The sequence below is a fragment of the Aplidium turbinatum genome, chromosome 5 (genome assembly GCF_918807975.1).
Source record: "Aplidium turbinatum chromosome 5, kaAplTurb1.1, whole genome shotgun sequence".
NCBI classification, from domain to species: domain Eukaryota; kingdom Metazoa; phylum Chordata; class Ascidiacea; order Aplousobranchia; family Polyclinidae; genus Aplidium; species Aplidium turbinatum.
The window spans coordinates 30,276,804-30,296,804 of record NC_137476.1 but is presented as its reverse complement, the minus strand read 5'-3'; the positions used below and the strand labels follow the sequence as shown (position 1 = coordinate 30,296,804).

The 20,001-nt window shown below is 37.2% G+C and overlaps 1 pseudogene; it reads right to left on the bottom strand.

Annotated features, from left to right (window-relative positions):
* Positions 1-3,699: 3,699 nt before the first annotated feature.
* LOC145771449 (U6 spliceosomal RNA) lies at positions 3,700-3,792 on the bottom strand (annotated as a pseudogene).
* Positions 3,793-20,001: the final 16,209 nt, after the last annotated feature.

Below are 20,001 nucleotides of genomic sequence, written 5' to 3'. Positions count from 1 at the left end.
GGTAACTGTTGCTTAAACACAAATAAATACAAAGAAGCCATGGATTATTTTCAAAAATCACTGGAAATCACAAAGCGAGTGTCAATAGATGAGGAAAACGATGAAAGTGTGGCTGTGACTCTACACGAGATTGGTCGCTGTTGCTTAAACACAAATAAATACAAAGAAGCCATGGATTATTTTCAAAAATCACTGGAAATCACAAAGCGAGTGTCAATAGATGAGGAAAGTGATAAAAGTGTGGCTGTGACTCTACACGTGATTGGTGTCTGTTGCTTAAGCACAAATAAATACAAAGAAGCCATGGATTATTTTCAAAAATCACTGGAAATCACAAAGCGAGTGTCAATAGATGAGGAAAACGATGAAAGTGTGGCGATGACTCTTGGCCAGATTGGTCGCTGTTGCTTAAACACAAATAAATATAAAGAAGCCATGGATTATTTTCAAAAATCACTGGAAATCAAAAAGCGAGTGTCAGTAGATGAGGAAAACGATAAAAGTGTGGCTGTGACTCTTGGCCAGATTGGTAGCTGTTGCTTAAACACAAACAAATATAAAGAAGCCATGGATTATTTTCAAAAATCACTGGAAATCAAAAAGCGAGTGTCAATAGATGAGAAAAGTGATGAAAGTGTGTCTGTGACTCTACACAAAATCGGTAACTGTTGCTTAAACACAAATAAATACAAAGAAGCCATGGATTATTTTCAAAAATCACTGGAAATCACAAAGCGAGTGTCAATAGATGAGGAAAACGATGAAAGTGTGGCTGTGACTCTACACGAGATTGGTCGCTGTTGCTTAAACACAAATAAATACAAAGAAGCCATGGATTATTTTCAAAAATCATTGAGCATCCAACAATGTTTGTCAACTCGAAAAAACAACAATGAAATTGTTACAGAATTGCTGCGTCTTATTGGCAATTGCGCTGAGCAACTGTCTGTTTAGAGAAATTGTAGTATTCAATGATGTCTTTTTGCACAAATTGAACAATATATATGTCAAAATTTTTACTTTTTTGTTGATTATGATAAAAAAAAATTACAATTCTACTTTTACTCATTATGTATTTTGTATTGATGATAGCTTTTAATCTTATAAAAGTAATATCGTATTGTAGTTTTGTTTTGTGTTTAAGCTAACTGATATTGCAATAGATTGAGTTTCGCTTTTAGCAGCATCATCGTTGCTTACTTAATGATGTAGATTGTAGACTGATGCTGCGAGTTCTCTGTGGTAAGAGCAAATTGCACTAGCTTTCAGAACACAGTTCACTGCTATTGTGCTTTAACAAATGGTGTTAGAGTCAGTGTGTTGTTGTTTTATGCGGTTCTTTTCTTTGGTTTATGGTTGCTGTTTGTTGAGTTTATGTGTTGTCAGGCGATGTCATTGTAAAACTTTGTCGAATCAGTTGATTAATAAATTAGGTGACGTAATTCTTCCCTTTCAGCACGGTAGTTGATTTTTGGACTCAATCTACTTATGAAAATGGCGTCTTTGAAGCGCAATTGCACCACGTTGTTCTCTCTTTAAATGATTGCAAATTCAACGTCGGCGAGGCACTGTTGTTGATGATGTTGCGATTCTTTCCTTCCTTTTCAACTCGCAGCTTCAGGCTAAAACAGGTCGTTGGTATTTACTGTACATTGTGAACTATAAAAGATATTGTTTTACATGAAAACAACTTAAATGAGTGAAGATTTTGCTGTGAGTTTTCCTACGTAAATCTAGGATTAAATGAATTTTAGTTTGTTTTTAAGATTTAAGTTTTGCATTGTTTGTCGCAAAATAACGATGTTTTATTTTAGCATTGTCTCATTGTGCCAGCCAAGGCATTTTATCACATGGTCATTTCTATAATTTTTATGTTTGCAATGCTTGGATCATATTGTTGTTCTGTGACGAATTAACCTTAACCAACATTAAATTACTAACAAAAACGTCAAAACTTGTCGTTTTTACGTTTCGGTTAGGGTTGGCATTAACCGGTGTAACTAGGTTTAGGGTTAACAGTGTTAAATAAAGTTAACCGGAAATGAAATCACTTTAGGACTGCTTGATACAATCACACAAATACTAACCAGTCACCTGCTAACCAGGTTTTTCAGCTTGTTGTTTAAGTAGTTTACTAAACTTATTTCAAGTATTTTTTCTCCATGAGCTTTAACTTACAAATGGTTCAATAAATAATCTCACCTGTATTATCAACCCTCCAATGCTCAAAAATTTATTCAGCTACGTATTTTTGACGGAAGTTAATGTCTATTTGTATTTTTTATTGATTTTTTTTTTTCATTTGCTTGTTCTCACTATTCATGTTCACTAATGATGTATTTGGCCATATAGCATTGCTTGTATGTCGCAAATCGAAGTATGTTTTTATTGTTTCACAATTGTACTGTAGATCAAACAATTTTTTAGCCCAACTTTTCATTGTTCTTCTTGCTGCAATGCATTTATTCACTCAATCGTTTCAATTTCATGCAGTAAGTTGACCCATCATTAAGCTTAATTAAACATTCCCGTAATGAATGTAAAATATTTTGATGGAATATTATTGCTTAGTAATGTGCTTTGATACATTTTTGCCATTTCTTGATTTTGTGTAAGACTATGCAAATCAGTTTTGCACTTTTAGGCATCAAATTATCGTTGTTGTAGGTTGTAAATGTTGTAGCTTTCTTTGGAAACTTCTTGTTACTTAATAATTGTTGTCATCGCTCCTGCGTACGTTGCTAAGTAAGTTCATCTATGTATAGACAAAACCACTATTATGTGATATACATTAAAATCTTTTGACGTGTTGACGGAACCTCTTTTGAGAATGCGTTAGATTAATGGCTCATTTCTAATAAAACCCTGGAAGCCTTTGTTTTTAGCTTAGAAGCAAATTCACCCTACGCATGCTTGTTTTTATATAGCGCTGTAGCCTATCCATGGCAGAATGCGTTGCTCCTCAGTGCTTTACAAAGCGTCAATGCAGCTGTATAGAGGCGCAACTAAGTACATTATTACCCGAATCCATTCCATTGCTCAATATTAAGCAGGAATTAAATTCAGTACCAATTTTAAAAAGTCCTTGGTATGACCCGACAGGGTATCGAACCCATGCCTACCGATTCAGAGGCAGCGCACTAACCACTAAGCCACCAAGCTGGTTTACAGTTTTAATTGTTTGCACTTGACTTTTCCGACAAAGGTTCTGTCCCTGGTAGCTTACAGCAGAGGTCACCAAATGGCGGCCCGCGGGCCGCATGCGGCCCGCCACGCTGTATCGCTGCGGCCCGCGGAAGTATCAGCGTACAAGTATAACCAAAATTACTGTTCTTGAGGAGTTAAAGAGCACGAAGGCAAAAAATGCTTTCCGGGAAGCATATTTTCGCTTTGCATACGATTCCACCGACCGACCAATCAGAATATAGTTCTATAGGTGGGGGTTGCTCAAAGCTATTCCAATGCGATGTCCAGCCACACTATGTCATGTAAACACTAATGTGCGTTTCACCGTTATGGTGTTTCACGACCAGTGTTCTCTTTATGCAAGTTTATGTTGGCAAAATAGATCGGTGTGCTAACTCAATTTATAATAAATTGGCAAAATATTATATATAAATTTAAAGACTTTTTCTGATTATATTATGAAAATATTTAGCTTAGTACTGCAAAATGTTTTTTTTTTTCTTTATTTTTTAAAGAAATATGGAACGCTTCACGATTTCGCGTGTCATCCTTGCGCAATCTTCTCTGTATCGTTCCAATTTTAGTATATCTTTATGCCGAAACAAGTTCTGCAAAATGTTGTTAATCCACAAATTCTTGCCACGCTGATAAGCATCGCAAGTGACAGTTGTCTATAACAAAAGAAAGACGGTTTTATAGACTCTCACAAAAAGGATGAAAAACCAACTCATTGCTTTTTTAGAGGGAAGATTGTTCATGAATTACGATAGATAGAATTACGATTTTTGGGTGATTTCTACAAGCATTTGTTTCATGGTGCCTGGCTTCTTTTTCCCTGTTATTGGAGCCTATTTTTCGCTGATATGTTTGTAGGTCACTATTGTTACCTGTATTGCGATGTGTCAAACATTTCCTTGTTTACTAAAATTGTTAATTGCAAGATATCTTTTGTGAAGCGAAGTGACAACACCACTCTTGCTTGGCGATGAATATTCTGATGAAACCGCTCGCCTCGCTATAAGTGCGCAAAACAAGTGGCCTCGTTTATTAGGCATTGTTAAAAAAAAAGTCAAAAGTGTTGTAAAAGGAGCTTGGCCTGGCAGTAGCGTTGTTCGATCAATTTTGTTGCTGCGGTATTCTAACATAAATATGAACAACATGTAACGCTGGATACTGGGTAGGAAATGCGTTCTTTTTTAGCATAAGAGTCAACCTACCTAACATTTTATTAGTGTGGCCCGCCACAGCTCTCCTTAGTGTCAAAGTGGCCCGCATGCAAAAAAGGTTGGTGACCCCTGGCTTACAGGATTCATTTTAACATTGCTTGCAGCCTATTTACAATTGTTTTTCTAAATCCAATTGCAGTCTTGAAAGTTTTTTTTTATGAGAGTTTTGTAGCCTACATCTGACTAAAACAATCGATATCATGAAATAAACTGGAAATAAACACTTTTTGACAGAATTGACCATGCTTGAATTCGATTATTAGTGCAAGATTCTTCTTGGGCGCATCTCTTTATTATTTGGAAACCAGTGGCTTCTCTTCTTATTTCGTTTTGGCATGCTTTCTAAACTCAAATGAATAAATAAAATAACGTTAGGTTTTTGATATAATGCATGACAACGACAATATAATAAATTGATTTGTAGGCATTTATTGCTAAATAAACTTAAATTTATTTTTGTTAAAATTGCTGTTATCATTTTCATTCAAATGTTAGGGTTTCGGTAAAGAAGTTGTCTTGTTCTACCATAGGCATACGAAGCCGAATAACGTAATCAGGTTTAACATATTTAGGTTTACTTTTAACATTTACAGAAAACAAAAATAGATTGAAACAAATTTCACATCAAACGTTTTCGACATCACATGATGTCCTCTTCAGGAATAGCATACAATAATTTCTCAACATTGTTCAAGCGTTTCCTTAACCCTCTGTCTACCGAAAAAAAATGCAAGTTTTACTGTTGGGGTCCATCGGACCCCAAATTTCAAAGTACTTGTTTCGGACAAAAAAAAATCAGCTCCGAGGATGAAATTAAAGCTCAATAGGAAGGGGCGTAACAGACTACAGAAATCATAACTTATAAACACTGTAGAAAAAACAAAAATACTCGAAATTTTACAAAGAAATCATACAGTAGCCCATGCACAAACCAAACTGATACGAAATTGGTCTTTTCTTGAGCAATGGTAAAACTATTGAGAGATTTGGCTAAAAAAGGCATATTAGGCTTACATATTAGTTCACGTGAAATATTGTGAGTTTATATATTATCGCATTCACTGCAAAAGAATTGCGAATGTTCTTGGCAAACGTTGATTTTGCAAGTAGCACAGACTTGTCTGCATTTTTGGTCTTTGTGTCTTTCGCAAAGATAGCATCTATAGCCTTCTTTGATTTGGCGCCTGATCTTCAACAGCTGTTTCTTTTATTTTGTTGCGGATTTAAATGTCTTGTTGATATTGAAGTCGAAGTTGGTAATCCAGAAAGCTCTTTTCCTGGTTGGATCTAAAATTTTCTTCTGTTTCATGCATACATGCTTCAATGTTGTGCTGCTATTTTCGCTTTGTAATCTTGATGCCATATCACAAAGCATTGACAGCAGTGACATCGATCATATTGTACTGTAAAATATAGCTATCGGCCATCTTCTCGTCATTCTTTTGGAAGTGTATTTCCTAAACATTCTGCCAATAGTGTCGACTCCTCTTTTAGTGCTGTTGTAATACAAGATTACTTCGAATGCAGTAGGCTTGGGGTCCATCGGACTCCCCGGTACAAAATGCTATTATTTTTTTCTATGCTACCAAATTTTGTTTGAGATCAATAATTATTATATTGTCCTAAAGATCAAGCAAAGCTGTAAAAAGTCAAGGCATATCAATATCGCATCTGCTATATGTCCTGAGAAATTGCAGAGCGAAATTTGTTTTGGGGTCCATTGGACCCCACGGTAGACAGAGGGTTAAGATAAATATACTTATAGGTTCTTTTTATTTGTCTTATGAATGTTCGCAACAAACTTTAAACAAGGTACTAGCATGGAAAAATGCCTCATCGTCATCGCGTTGGGTTGATGTGTGACAAAATGACTTAAAATTCATACAAATGTGAAAGAATATTTATAGCAACCTCCTTTTTCATGCACGCTTGCAGTTTCCCGTTGTGCAAACAGTCGAAGCTGTTCTTTGCATTGATGCAAGTCCAACATTGCAAGCCTGAAATGAAATTAATAAAGTTTTCTGAAACAGAATTTTTACCTTACGATTGCAGACTATAATCCATTACATATAAGTCGCACGCAAGTTAATAAAGCCATGCACAAAATGCATTTTCATAATTATTAAATTAAAAACGTCACTACTACAACTACAGTATCATAGCCGATGCGGCCTTTGATGAACTAGATGCTCAGTTCGTAAATTCTTCCAATGTTCCCTTTGTCGTGCAGTATCTCAAAGTGTTACAGTATCCGGCTACTTCAAATCGCCATGTTTAATGCTTTTAGTCAAACAAAAAAGAAACTCAAGCTAGGAGCTGAGTTACGGATGACTTTAAACGGTAGCTGACCCTATGGTCGAGTGGTGACAGCGCATGTGCGGTGCTCGATGGACGCCTGTTCGACACCTCCCAGAGCAAGCGGTTGTGTCTCGTAATAACGCTTCATAGCATGACATAGAGCAGGGGTCACCAAACTTTTTTCTCTGAGGGCCGGATTGCTGCGAGATTAACAGCTGCAGGCCGGATGCAAATTGCGAATAGATAGGCTATACAACTATTTAGAATCTCCATTGACTTGAATTGAGCACAATAAATAACAAAGTCAGCGTTGGAATAGCAAAGTTGTAATGAAAATCGAAAGGTTGCTGGAAAATTTATCCCCTGCTGTGATGCACTACAGGGCATCGTGCTCTTGAAAAAACAATACATCTTTCCAAATTTGGCCTAGGCTGTCCCCATTTCTGGTGGCCTAATGATAAAGGTGCAATGTGATGGTAGCTCAACAGCAACGTCAGTCCTTTACAAAAAGTTTGGTAGCTTTTTTTCCTTAACAGTTGTAGTGCAGCTGTTATTTCCGCAGCACGTGGCGGGCCGGATGAAATCAGTTCGCGGGCCGGTTCCGGCCCGCGGGCTGTAGTTTGGTGACCTCTGACATAGAGTAACCACATATATTTAGTAGTAACTATCATAGCCACTGAAAATCTTCTTTCTGTGCTTTCAGATTTTTGCCGTTGTGCATTCGAGGCTGTTGAGAGTCTAACATGGCCCCAATACCAACGACATTTCCTTGTCCCAAAAACAAGACACCGTTGAAAAAAAGATACGCTGGGCTTTCTTCAATTTCTCAGGCCTTTTGGCTCTTTCGTAAACGTTACTGGTTGCATTTATAATTTGCAGCGTACTCATGACAACAGGCACAAAATAAAAAATGACTAGTAGTTTCTACGACAAAAAAGAAAGTATTTGAAAAAAAATTGAAAGTTTTTATTCTCTAAGACTTATTTATCTTACACATCTTTCACATTTTGTGTCCATACAATTGACATATATAGTAGTCCAAATTTTTAAACTGTTTTTCGTGGTTTTTGCTGCTACAACGTGTTTGGTTTTGCATTGCGGCAATAAAAGAACTGAGTTTATTCTTTTCGTTTGGCATGGCGTAGATGAATGACCGTAACTTCAATAAAAACTAAAGTTGCTTAATTACAGCAAAAGCCAGTCGGATAGAAAATCTAGCTAATCAGGTAAGGTACATGAGCATGTAGAATTATTGGTGCATGAGCATGTACAGCCCTCGAGAATTCAACAACGATTAGCAAAGTGTATTCCATTAAAGTGACTGCAATAGGGCAAGGAAAGTTGTGTGTTATGACGGTTTGAAATAATTGTATTGCAAAATATTTTCCGATTACAGGCAAAGTTTCTTTCTTTTATTTTGGTTCGCATTATTTCTTGTGAAGAAGTTCATTTCACTTTGAAACGCTTTTTCAATTTTTCTTTTTCATTTCAATCTTTCGTACTTTCATTTTGTCCAAAAATTTAGTTTCAACTTGTCAGGTTTGACTCATACCTGTAGGCCTGGCCTACCACGATTCTGATTCACTAAAGAAAGAAATACTGTAGTAGCCCAGCCGAATGTTTGCCTATATTTGGCACGTGCAGATTATATCCGGGCACTAAGTGAAGCTGTTGACACTGACAAAGATGTTACCAATGATTTGTTCAAATAATTAGGTAGTCGTAATTGCACGGACAGACAAAATGCAAAATGCTTCATTTGTTGGTTGTGATCGTGTTGCAATGATCAGTCAACTGCTTTTTATAGCTTATTTCCGATTGCATTGGTTAATCACACTTCTCTAATTAATAGCTAGTAAACCTGTTTGAAAGAAAACTATCTTGAAAATTTTTCTTCGACAACTAAAAGTCTATTTCTAAAAGTCTAATAGCCTATAGCCTACTTATAATATCTAAAAGTTATTATAAGCCTAAAAAAGTTATTATAATATCTAAAAACCTACTTATAATATTTACTTAAAGTATCTAATAGCCTACTTATACCTTTATATCGATTATTGTAAATTACTTGCAGACAGCTTGTATCAGTGTATTATTAATATCATAAGTTTATTGTAGACAAACACTACAAAATTCAACAAAACCAAATGGTTCGGCTGTTCGATAAAAAAACATTTCAAAAGATTTGTTTCGTATCGACAGAACATACGAGGCCCGAAACCAAAAGTACCCCCTGACCCCCCTCCTCCTTTCAACGCTACTGTTTATGTGCATGGCTTGCCATAAATAACGTGGTGTAGATGTGACTTTGCCACGGCATTAATCAATGATCATGGTATTAAAGCTGCAAAACTATTCCGTTGTAAGGTTGGAGCTGGCATAGCCTACTACAACAAATATGCTCGCAACACATAAACATAAAGTTGTCAGGTTCTATTTACGTACGTAGCCTATTGCTGGTGTTTCTTTTTCTGTTTCTAACTGTTCCTACTGCTTTTGTTGTCGTGATACAAACAAAAAAGCAAAAAAGCATACCGTTTGCTCACATTCCGCCAAAAGTTGAATAGTAACAGGCACATTTTGTAAATAACATTGTCAAATCATTGCTGCGATAAAATGAGCGTTGGATTCAGGAACTGGGAACCAACTTGTGCAAAATACAAACAAATCACTTACAAGAATTTAAAAGCTTGAAATTTAACTATTCAACGCTACAGTATTATAGACCATAGCGTCCGTCTGCAATATTTGTACAACAATGACAGAAAGAACCAAAATTTTGTCGGCAGCCAAACGTAAAGGAATAGTAGAGAAACGCAATATTTGCTGTTATATAATGAGTGCTCATTGTACTGACAGCTATGGTAACGCTCTTATATAAGAAGAAACAATCCGATTTCAACTGGAATTAAGTTGTTTTCTGAATTTCCGAATACGTTTTCCGAAATTATTGAATGTCCAAACTGAGCCTCACTTTTTGATCTCGTGACAAGTCATTCAGATCTTGAGCTTTTAGTTGCAAATATTTCTAAATGTATGGATTTGTATGCGCGTCGTGTTAAAATTCATGAGATCATTTAAACATGGGTTCTATTTCTTGACTACCTCATGATTTGATTGATTGATTGAATTTTTATCCTCAGACTTGGAAAGCTTCCTGCAGAGCTTAATCCTGACAGTTTCGCATACTTGTAGAGGCTTTGAATCACTGACGCAGGCTCGGTCACCGAGATTGACAGAGTGAAGTTTCCGATTGTTGAAGTCTTGTTGCTAGGGAATTATTCCATCCATTAGATGCCGCTGAATGGAGAGCATTCCTTAATCTGCGTTGCTCAAGCGCACAATCCGAGAGTCGAACTTCTTCGTACCAGAAGTCACGCGCTAACCAACTGAGTTATCGGGGCGGACTGAGTTATTTTTTTAATGGCACCTTCTTCAGTGAAAACTTTATTCTTTTGTTGCTTTTTAAACTTTGAGTTTATGTGTCTCGGATGGTAAGAGATTTATTCAGTCACCATCGCCTCTTCAAGTAGATTGCGCATTAACATTGGTTATTTGCTTCCATGAGTCATGCTTTTGAACAAGCTTGTCTAGAGTTACCAAGTTGAGTTTAGATGTTGTCTTGGCTTCGTTTTGGTTGTTTTCACGTTTTATCTTTCCGTTGACTTCACCTACCACTCGATCGCCCTCCAACGGTGGTTTGAAATCGTTTTACTTATATTTCTTTGTTAAATTTTGATACAAAAAAATTCATACAAGTTGATCAAAATCCATGCACATTGATGGAAACTGTACTTGCTCAAATTACAATTTTCTCTGGAATGGACAAATATAACTCATGTCTAATTGCAGTGAACTGTAAGCCTATGTTGTCATACTAGTTGCAAAGTATGATTATTATCTTTTTTAGTACAAACGAATTTATTTTCACACGGGTCACGTCGGGTCAGTTCAATCTTAAACAGCTAAAAATTGATTTCGATCAACTAGCAGCTCGATCATCTTTAGTTAAGATTATAGCTTAACTGAAGATGATCTAGCTGCTAGCTAATCCAAATCGACTTTTAGCTGTTTAAGATTGAACTGACCCGTGTGAAAATAAATTTGTTGGTATTACAAGACATGTAACCTAGCCGTTCATATCAAGCATTGCTATGGGTTTGACACCTGTCAGAAGATATTTCATTTTCTTGATTATTTTTTTTAGAGTTGACTTCTATGAACAACTTTACTTTCGAGCGGTTGCCTGTTTTGTACTATTATTGTTTTTTTTTAGAGTTGACCTTTATGAAAAACTTCACTTTCAAGCGGTTGCTAGATTTGTATTAATTTAGTTTCGGGAGAGAGTTTGCTTTTTTATAACAAAGACAGGCAAGACACAACAATACCACAGGGTTGAGCATTACAACAGTATATTTTTTTACATATTTACAAATAGTTTAACAGTCAAACGTTTTCGGCTTAACTTAAGCCCTCATCAGGAATCTGCAAATATTTATAAAATACAATAAATTTCAACTTCTTGAAAGTAACTACCGTAACTAACTAACTAAACAACTAACTATAAGCATCAAGAAACACGCAACGATTAAAAGCAATAGTGTGAAAAACATACAGACAGACAGGAAACAAATTACATTAAGAAAAAGGCAACTGCATGATGAAGTTACAAAGGAATTTGCACCATGGGGTGCGTGATACAAATAGTAAATGTTGCGAAGAATAGAGGCGCTTCCCTCAAATAATTGTTTGTTTAAATTTGGGTTGTAGCGTTTGATTAACAGCGCTTCCTGAATTTTTGTGTCAAATTGGGATTTGCCTTTGTGTAAGAGTCTGTAGAGAATTTTCCATCTGTGCAAAAAGAACACTCCATGATATGGTCTTTGATGGCACTTTTCTTTAAGCCCTAAAGTTCAAATGCTCTCGTACTCTCGTGGTCAAATGTCTGGTGAACATACCGATGTACGTCAATGCCGAATCACTCGGACTTGTAAACCTGTATACGACATTTGAACAGAGAGGCGAAGGCGTCTGGGACTTTAGTTGAAAATACGAACTAATTTTAAATGTTTTATAAATAGGAAAAACGTCCACATCAAATTTATTTTTCATAAACTGTCCGATTTTACGAGCAAACGTTTTGAATGACTGATGACTGTTAAACTACTTGTAAATATGTAAAAAATATACTGTTGTAATGCTCAACCCTATGGTATTGTTGTGTCTTGCCTGTCTTTGTATTAATTTAGTAAATAATAAAATTTTGACAGCATGTGGTTTATGGCAGGGGTCCGCAAATACTTTTTGGTGCGACCCAAAAAATAATCGTTCGAAATCTTGGCGACCCAAATGTTTCGGAAGTACATGATTTTGCGCAAAACACTTTGCAAAGTAATATCAATTCCAATACGGTCGTCCCCGCTTATTAAGGCCACATAGGGACCAGGTGATTTTGGCTTACTAAGCGGGGGGCAATTTTCTACCACTCCTATACCTTCAGTAATTCCAGAATGGACCAAGTTGGGCTTAATAAGCGGGTAGACCTATTAACCGTGTGATTCGTCGTCGTCGTCGTCGTGCAAGCCTCTTGGGCCGAGGGTCTACTCTTTCTTTTTACCGCCCCAGACTCAAGATGTTCCCGGACTACACTGGAAGGCTACTAGAGAGCAGCCAGTCTTTAGTTTCATCATCCACGACACGCAGACCTTCCACTCCGTTAAGTGGTTTGAAGATGGTACAATCATTGATGATGTGGTCTGCGGTCTGTTCCTCGGCACCACAATCACAGGAGGAGGAAGAGGCCGATTCCCCATTGGTGCATGGTTGAGCGGAAAAGCCCAACGCCCGTACGAAGACGGTTGAGCGCACTAATGCTTGTCTTTGTAGTGTCAGGCCGATGGGGCATGTGTCGGCGTCGGGGATGAACGAATGGAGTCTGGTGGTACTTGACTTCCATTCAGAATTCCATTTATAGTCCGCCCAAGTAGCCGCAAGATGAAGTTCATCTGATTCGTTGATCAGAAGTTGAGCGACTGGTACAAATGGGTGTCTTGATTTCAGTCGACGGGGGTGCTGGTTTGGGGGAGCAGAGATCTTGTGGTGGAGAAGATGGTTTGGCTCTAGTGCCCGTCGGCCAAGAAACAGAGTGGCTTCTTCGCGACGAAGCTCAGCGGGTTGGATGCCAGCGAGAATGGCAAAATTGTCCAATGGTGTGGGACGCAGGCATCCGTTAACTGTGCGCAGGGCGCTGTTTATGGCAGTGTCGATGTTATGGCAGTGAGCACTGCGGCACCATACAGGTGCACAGTACTCTGCTGAAGAGTAGACAAGGGCTAAGGCTGCTATAAGCAAAGTGTCAGCACTCGCCCCCTTCCCCCCCCCCCCGCAGCTAGAGTCTGCCAGGCGCTTGAGTAGTGCAGCGCGGGAAGTCATTTTCTTGCGCAGTGACACCAAATGGTGGCGTAAGTGTACGATCTGTCTAGTGCCACCCCAAGATATTTTGGTTCGGGGCAGAAAGACAGAAGTTTTCCATTGTAGCTCACGATCAGCTTCCCGATTGTGTAGGTGGAAAGTTGCCGCCAATGTTTTGGTTTCGCTAAGTTTCAGTCGCCAGTTCTGGAGATAAGCTGAGGGAGTTTTCATGCCCTGCCTCAAGGTGTCTTCCAGGCTATATAACCGTGGGATTAACTACTGTACTGCAATCGAAAGTATAAATTTTCTTGTAGCCTACCAAATTGTACGAAACTCAGCACATCAAAGACTATATGATTGTATTTATTTTTGCCATACAAGTTATATTTATGGTAAGTTTAAACCGTTTGCGACACACTGTGGATGGTTTCGCGACCCAAATTTGGGTCGCGACCCACTATTTGCGGATCCCTGGTTTATGGCACCACTCTAAGCGTTCAAACTTTTTAATGAGTGTTTGGCCTCTTCAGTTTGTTTGGTTTTATTACAAACAAGTTTGACTTTGGACTGCTTTGATCAAACAAGCCTATATTTTCGTGCGTGGACATTTTGCCGAAAGGACATTTTGCCGAAAGACATATTACCGAAAGACATTTTGCCGAAGCTCATTTTGCCAAAAGGACAAATTGCCGAAAGGACTAATTGTTTGTGAATGATATTTATGCGTTATTAGGTTATGTTAATACATATAGTATGTTTGTATAATTTCGGCAATTAGTCCTTTAGGCAAAATGAGTTTCGGCAAAATGTCCTTTCGGCAAAATGTCTTTCGGCAAAATGTCCTTCGGCAAAATGTCCTTTCGGCAAAATGTCCGGGTACCTATATTTTACCTACAATAATGTGCCAGGTAAGCTTGTGATGAATAGGAAGAGCAATAAAGGTTGCATCTTTTGCGAGCAATTTCGTTTGTTTTGTGACATGTCCACCATGGAGCGAAGGTAACTTATTGGTGGTATCTAGATAATCTTTGTCATTGTGCAAGTAAGTTGAGCACAATGAAACCTTTTGTAACAAAATGAGGATGTTGATAAACAAGTATTATTCCAGCAGGTAAAATTTGCTCCTATTGCATTGATTCAACGTCTGTAGACAATGAATCATGGCAAAAATAGTAGTGTTTGATGGTTTTCCTCCGAATATGTTTGGAACCTTGTCTGTTTTCAAAAGCTTAGACTTTACAAACTAAAGAATTTTAAAACGTAGTAGCCTACTGAATCTTATTAGTTCGTGGCACTCAGCAGAAGCAATGGGTTCAATTTTAATGGGCCCCCGGCCGGATTTTGGACACCACTGCAGTAGGCGATCTAAAAAAAATTTTGGGAAAGGACCAGAGTTTTTAGCAAAGCAAAATTTATAACATAAATGAACAATGCAGAACTTATTGTCCGCAAAAGTAAGACTGAAAGGGTGTGTGGGGGGCTTGCACCCCAGAACATTTTGACATAGCCTATATAATCTTGTTTTGATCATTTTTAGGCATTTTTATAAGCAGTAGGCTAATGTCTTTTTATCACTTTGTATGTAATCACACTTTGTGTGTAATCATGATGGACACTTTGTATGCAATCAAATTCATCAAAATAAAATTGGATTGGGGTAAAAATTTTGGTTTACAATTACTGTAAATTGGCTTCCCATTTGAAAAAATATCATTCACGATCACAGAAGGATTTCAATAATTTGTTTCTTGAAAGTTTGTATAGCCTTGAAAGTGGTTTAGCCTTCCAGCAGACTAGAACTTCGAAAATATATCTGAGGTGTCCCCATCTTCGCCGATAGCATTTTCACTTTATAAGCCATCTCAATTAACACTGGAATTTATGAATTTAATTGTTAATTAACTAAGCTATTTGAGTGATCAGTGTTTACTTTGAAATATTGCATCATTTTGTTAGTTTTTAGGGACACAAAAAACTTTTCACTCCCTTAGGCCTTAATCCTTAACTATGCATGCTCGATATCGCTGAACTGAACAAAATGTGGGTGAGCGAGCGAAGCCAGCAAAATGTTTTTTACAAAAATGGAAAAAAGTGCATGCTAAATATTCAGGGATATCTAAAGAAGGGGATACGAAGGCTTTTATTACGTCTGACAATAGAAGGGCTTTTGTTTATCATAAATAATCTGTGTTTATCGTAAAATGACAATTGGCACCGATAGTAGTTTAACAAATCTTGTTATGATAACTTGCATTGCGCTATTAGCATCAGGCCTTGATATTCACAGCATGCTCATGGTTAGGCTACTTGTTAATTCAACTACCCATATACTTTTTTTACATCTAGCCTACTGCAAAGGCTTTGTTAAAAAAAACAGCTTACTATGGTAACTTTTTAACTGTCTTTGTAAACAAGTATTCTTTAAATATGCTCTACGTAACATTTTCTAACTGTCTTCTGTAACTCATTGTACCAGCTGCACCTGCACTACAAAACTTTCTACGATTTCAAAAAGAATCACATGTTTAAAGCACTACAAACTACACCCTGGTAATGTCATGAGAATAAGGCAATCGCTGCGAGCCTTCATATCCCCTTCTCTAGATATCCCTGTAAATATTACTGGTACATGTGAAATTGCGAGCCGAAAAACGTTGCAGGAACTAATCACGAGCGGCCCAAGGCAGAGGTAGACCCAAGTCGGGGGTTTTAAAGTGCCTCTGACAGGTAAATAAATTTGCGAAATTTACCTAAGATACCAAAAAGGTGACACTAACAAACTTCCCTGACCAGAAAATTGTAAAAAATATCAACAGGCTACTAAGTTACACGCTTGCAAACTTTCGTTGACATCGGCGAATCTGACACTCATTCTATTGCGAAAATAAAAACGGCAACATCGCTGTGACGTCACCGTAAGCTGGAAGGATACAATCTGTGGTGACTGGTGACTTGGTTAGGTATAGTACGGCTACTGCAAAACGTGAATGTGTTGGGCTCTGTTGGTCTAAAGCATGTGCAAATTAAGAATTACCGAAATAGAAAAGTGAACTTACTATTACTACCAGGTTTTGATCAAATAGGTTGAGTTTATTTTTATTAAACAGCAACTCAATTCAATTGAAATTGCAGTTTCATAGGGCTACAATTTTGATACTTTTTTATTTGTCCTAATCTGGCTATAGCCATTTGCAGTGTAACAACAGTATCTCACAAACAGTAGGCTACCTTTAATTTATGGTTGAAGCAATGCCTAAAAATTGCTGTTCATGTGTATTGCTTTATTTAAAAATATCTATCCAAAATTTCCTTGTCAACTGAAAGTATTAAATGCAATAATTCTCATTGTTCAGATGCTTCTCATGTTGCCTCAATAGACTCTTTCTATAATATTATAACTGATGCTCTCAAAGCAGCTTCTGATAAAATCTTTGTTGATGTAAAGAAGAAATGTAACATATTTTCTGTTCCTGGTTGGAATAATCATGTTAAGCAAGCTCATGCTACTGCCAGAGAAAGTTACATCATGTAGGTAAAAAATGGGAAACAGTGAAATGGTTACCTATATGAGTTGATGCAGAGCAAATGAAAGGAGTTTAAAAAAGCCTTTCACCGTTGTAATCATGCCTCTGAACAACATAGAGCAAATGTGCTTGCCTCAGCACTCAACTTGGACAGCTCACATAAGTCATTTTGGCAGAAAGTAAAAAGGTCTACTTGCAAAAAGAGTTCTCTTCCTGTAAATGTTGGTGGAGGAAAAGGTCCTGAAGCAATTGCTGAGATGTGAAAACATAATTACAGCTCCTTGCTAAATTCTAGCAAAACCAACACTGAAAAAGAATTTGTTAACTCATGTATTTCTTCTCGGGATAAATATTACAACTTTTGTTGCAACATAGACACAATTGGTTCCTTGCTTGTCAAACTGCAATTAAACCGTGCTGCTGGTGCTGACAAAATTTCAGCTGAACATCTGATTATTCGTTTTTATATTAGTGTACTTTTTAATATGTGTCTTAGTCATGGCACTGTACCAAATTCTTGCTTGAACACTGTCTTAGTCCCGATTGTAAAGAATTTGAATGGCGACATTCAAGATTCAGGTAACTATAGACTTATTGCTCTAGCTACAGTAATCTCAAAACTGTTTGAATGTTTTATTTGAATCATCTATTGCCTTTCTTGAATACCAGTGACAATCAATTTGGGTTTAAGTCTGGTCATAGTACTGACATGAGTGTTTTTTATTAAAACAACCAGTGTCCTCTTATATCAGTCATGACACTCCTGTATATTCTGTCTTTTTGGATGCTTCAAAAGCCTTCGACAAAGTCAATCATCATTTATTGTTTAAAACGCTTATCACACGTAACGTGCCTACTGCCTATCTATTTTGTTCGCTTATTGGAATACTGGTGACCTTTGTGCCTTTATAGTAAAAAAACCATGCAAGTGAGGTGGGAAGGTCACCTGTGCCAATCATTTACTGTGTCCAACGGAGTCTGACAAGGTGGGGTGTTCACTGTTCAGCCCCTATCTTTTTGCCGTATATATTGATCAGCTTTCTTATCTCAATAAAACAAAAGTTGGTTGCTATGTTGGCAACTCTTGTCTAAATCATACTATGTTTCCTGATGACATTTGCTGCATCTCGCCTAGCTTGTGTGGCTTACAAAATTTGTTAGATGTTTGCCACAGGTATGCTGTTGAACATGAAATTACTTTCAATTCTAAAAAGTCATTTGGTATGTTATTCTCCCCAAAAAACTTTTATCTTTTACGTGCTCCTCTGCTACATCTAGGTAAATCTGAAATTGTGTTCACAGACTCTGTAAAATACCTGGATGTATTTATTGATAGTTCTCAGATGAAAATTATATTTCAAGGCAAGTACGTTCTCAGTATTGTGCTGCAAATAATGCAAAATCTCAATTTTTCTAAATGCTCACCCGCTGTAAAAAACAGTTTATTTCGTTCTTATTGTATGTCGTTTTACTTATCCCAGTTGTGGAACAAGTTTAGATCTTCTAGTATAAAACAATTACGTGTTGCTTACAATGACTCTTTCAGAATATTGCACAATTTGCCTCGTTAAGTCAGTGCCCGTGAATATCAAGTAATGAATAATGTAACTACGTTTGATGCTTTATTGAGGGAAAAACATGTTTTCGTTTATTAACCGATTGCATACACTCCTCAAATCGCTTTATATCAGACATGATGTCATCTGATTGTTTTTATCGTTCTGAATGCTTTCAATTCTTCCAACGCTCATTGTATGTAAATTTGTAACAGTAGATAGCCTATTTAGTGAGCTTTTAAACCGACGGCATCCAAGGTGGCTCTCTGTGATCTTTGTGCATTTTCAGTTTTTGTATTACAGTATTTCGTTGTTTTCGATGTGGACAGCTTTGTCTGACGCAATTAAACAATAAATAAATATGTGACAGTGTCAGTGACAAAGACCGTGTGCTTTTCACGCTTTCCCACAAAACAAGGTGCTGAGAAAAAAATGGTCGAAGTTTTCTTCAAGTGTTCGAAAGTAGGATGGGCCATACAAAACTAGTCATATATGTTCTCTTCACTTCACTGAAGATGATTTTGTTAATACCACTCAACTCAAGTAAAAATGGGCTTGAGCAAACTTTACATTTTGAAGAAATCTGCCATAGGCTACCATCTACAAAAGCAAAGATGCAACCAGTTGCTGATGATGATTTCAGCACTTCTAAACAACAACGTTTACAAAAACGTACCCTTATACAGGTAAACTAGGCTTTTACATGTATAGACTCTGCTATGTACGTACTGAGGGCACATCATGAGAGAGAGAACTTTTATTTATTTTTGAATAGTGATGATGAATTAAATATGAATGATGATTCGTACAATTTCTTCATTTTTCACTTCAAGTATATTTTAGGTTTTGTAGGAACGTATCCAGTACAGTTTTATTAAACTGTAAAAAACAACAGATCTTTGAAAAAAGCAACCGCTTGTAGGCCTACCAACTCCGACTAAACTGTGATCCAGCAATTACATCTAGGAAACGTATGTTTCATCCGTCGCTAAGAACGCCGACTTACAATGACGTAATACCACCAAAGTCGTCCCAGAGCAGTGAAATATGGAGTTTCGCCTGTGGTGGCGTTGCGGAGCAGTCGTTTGATTAAATTACGCCCTAACCAGTCGAGCTACGAGGTTAAGATTAAAAAGTTCGCTAAGTGTAATTCTGCGCTAGGAAATGGTTTAAAAAGTTACTATACTTGGATCCAACCTGTCAGGGGCACTTTAAAAACAGTAAATTCGGCCTTGCATGATTTAAGCTATTGAATATTGAAATTCTGTAGTAATTTTTTATGGTTTAAACAGTCAAAAAACATTACACATATTAAAAGGAGAGCGCCCCTAATCAACCGTTTTCCTCCTCCGCCCGGGACATACGGGCGCGGTTAACACGGCCCAGTGAAAATGTACATGTGATGACAATGCACATTGATGGAAATTTTACTTACTCAAATTCGAATTTCCTTTGGAATGGAAAAATATAACTCATCTGTAATCGAAGTGAACTGTAGGCCTATATGTTGTCATAATGGACGTCAATTATAACATGATTATTATTGTCCTTTTTTAGAGTTGACCTTTATGAAAAACTTCACTTACAAGCGGTTGCTTGTTTTGTATTAGTTAATAATTAAACTGTAACAGCATGTGGTTTATGGCACCAGTACTGCAAGCGTTCAAACTTTTCTATGAGCGTTTGGCCACTTCAGTTTGTTTGCTTTTATTACAAACAAGTTTAACTTTGGACTGCTTTGATCAAACAAGCCTATATTTCACCGACAATAATGTGCCAAGTAAGCTTGTTACGAATAGG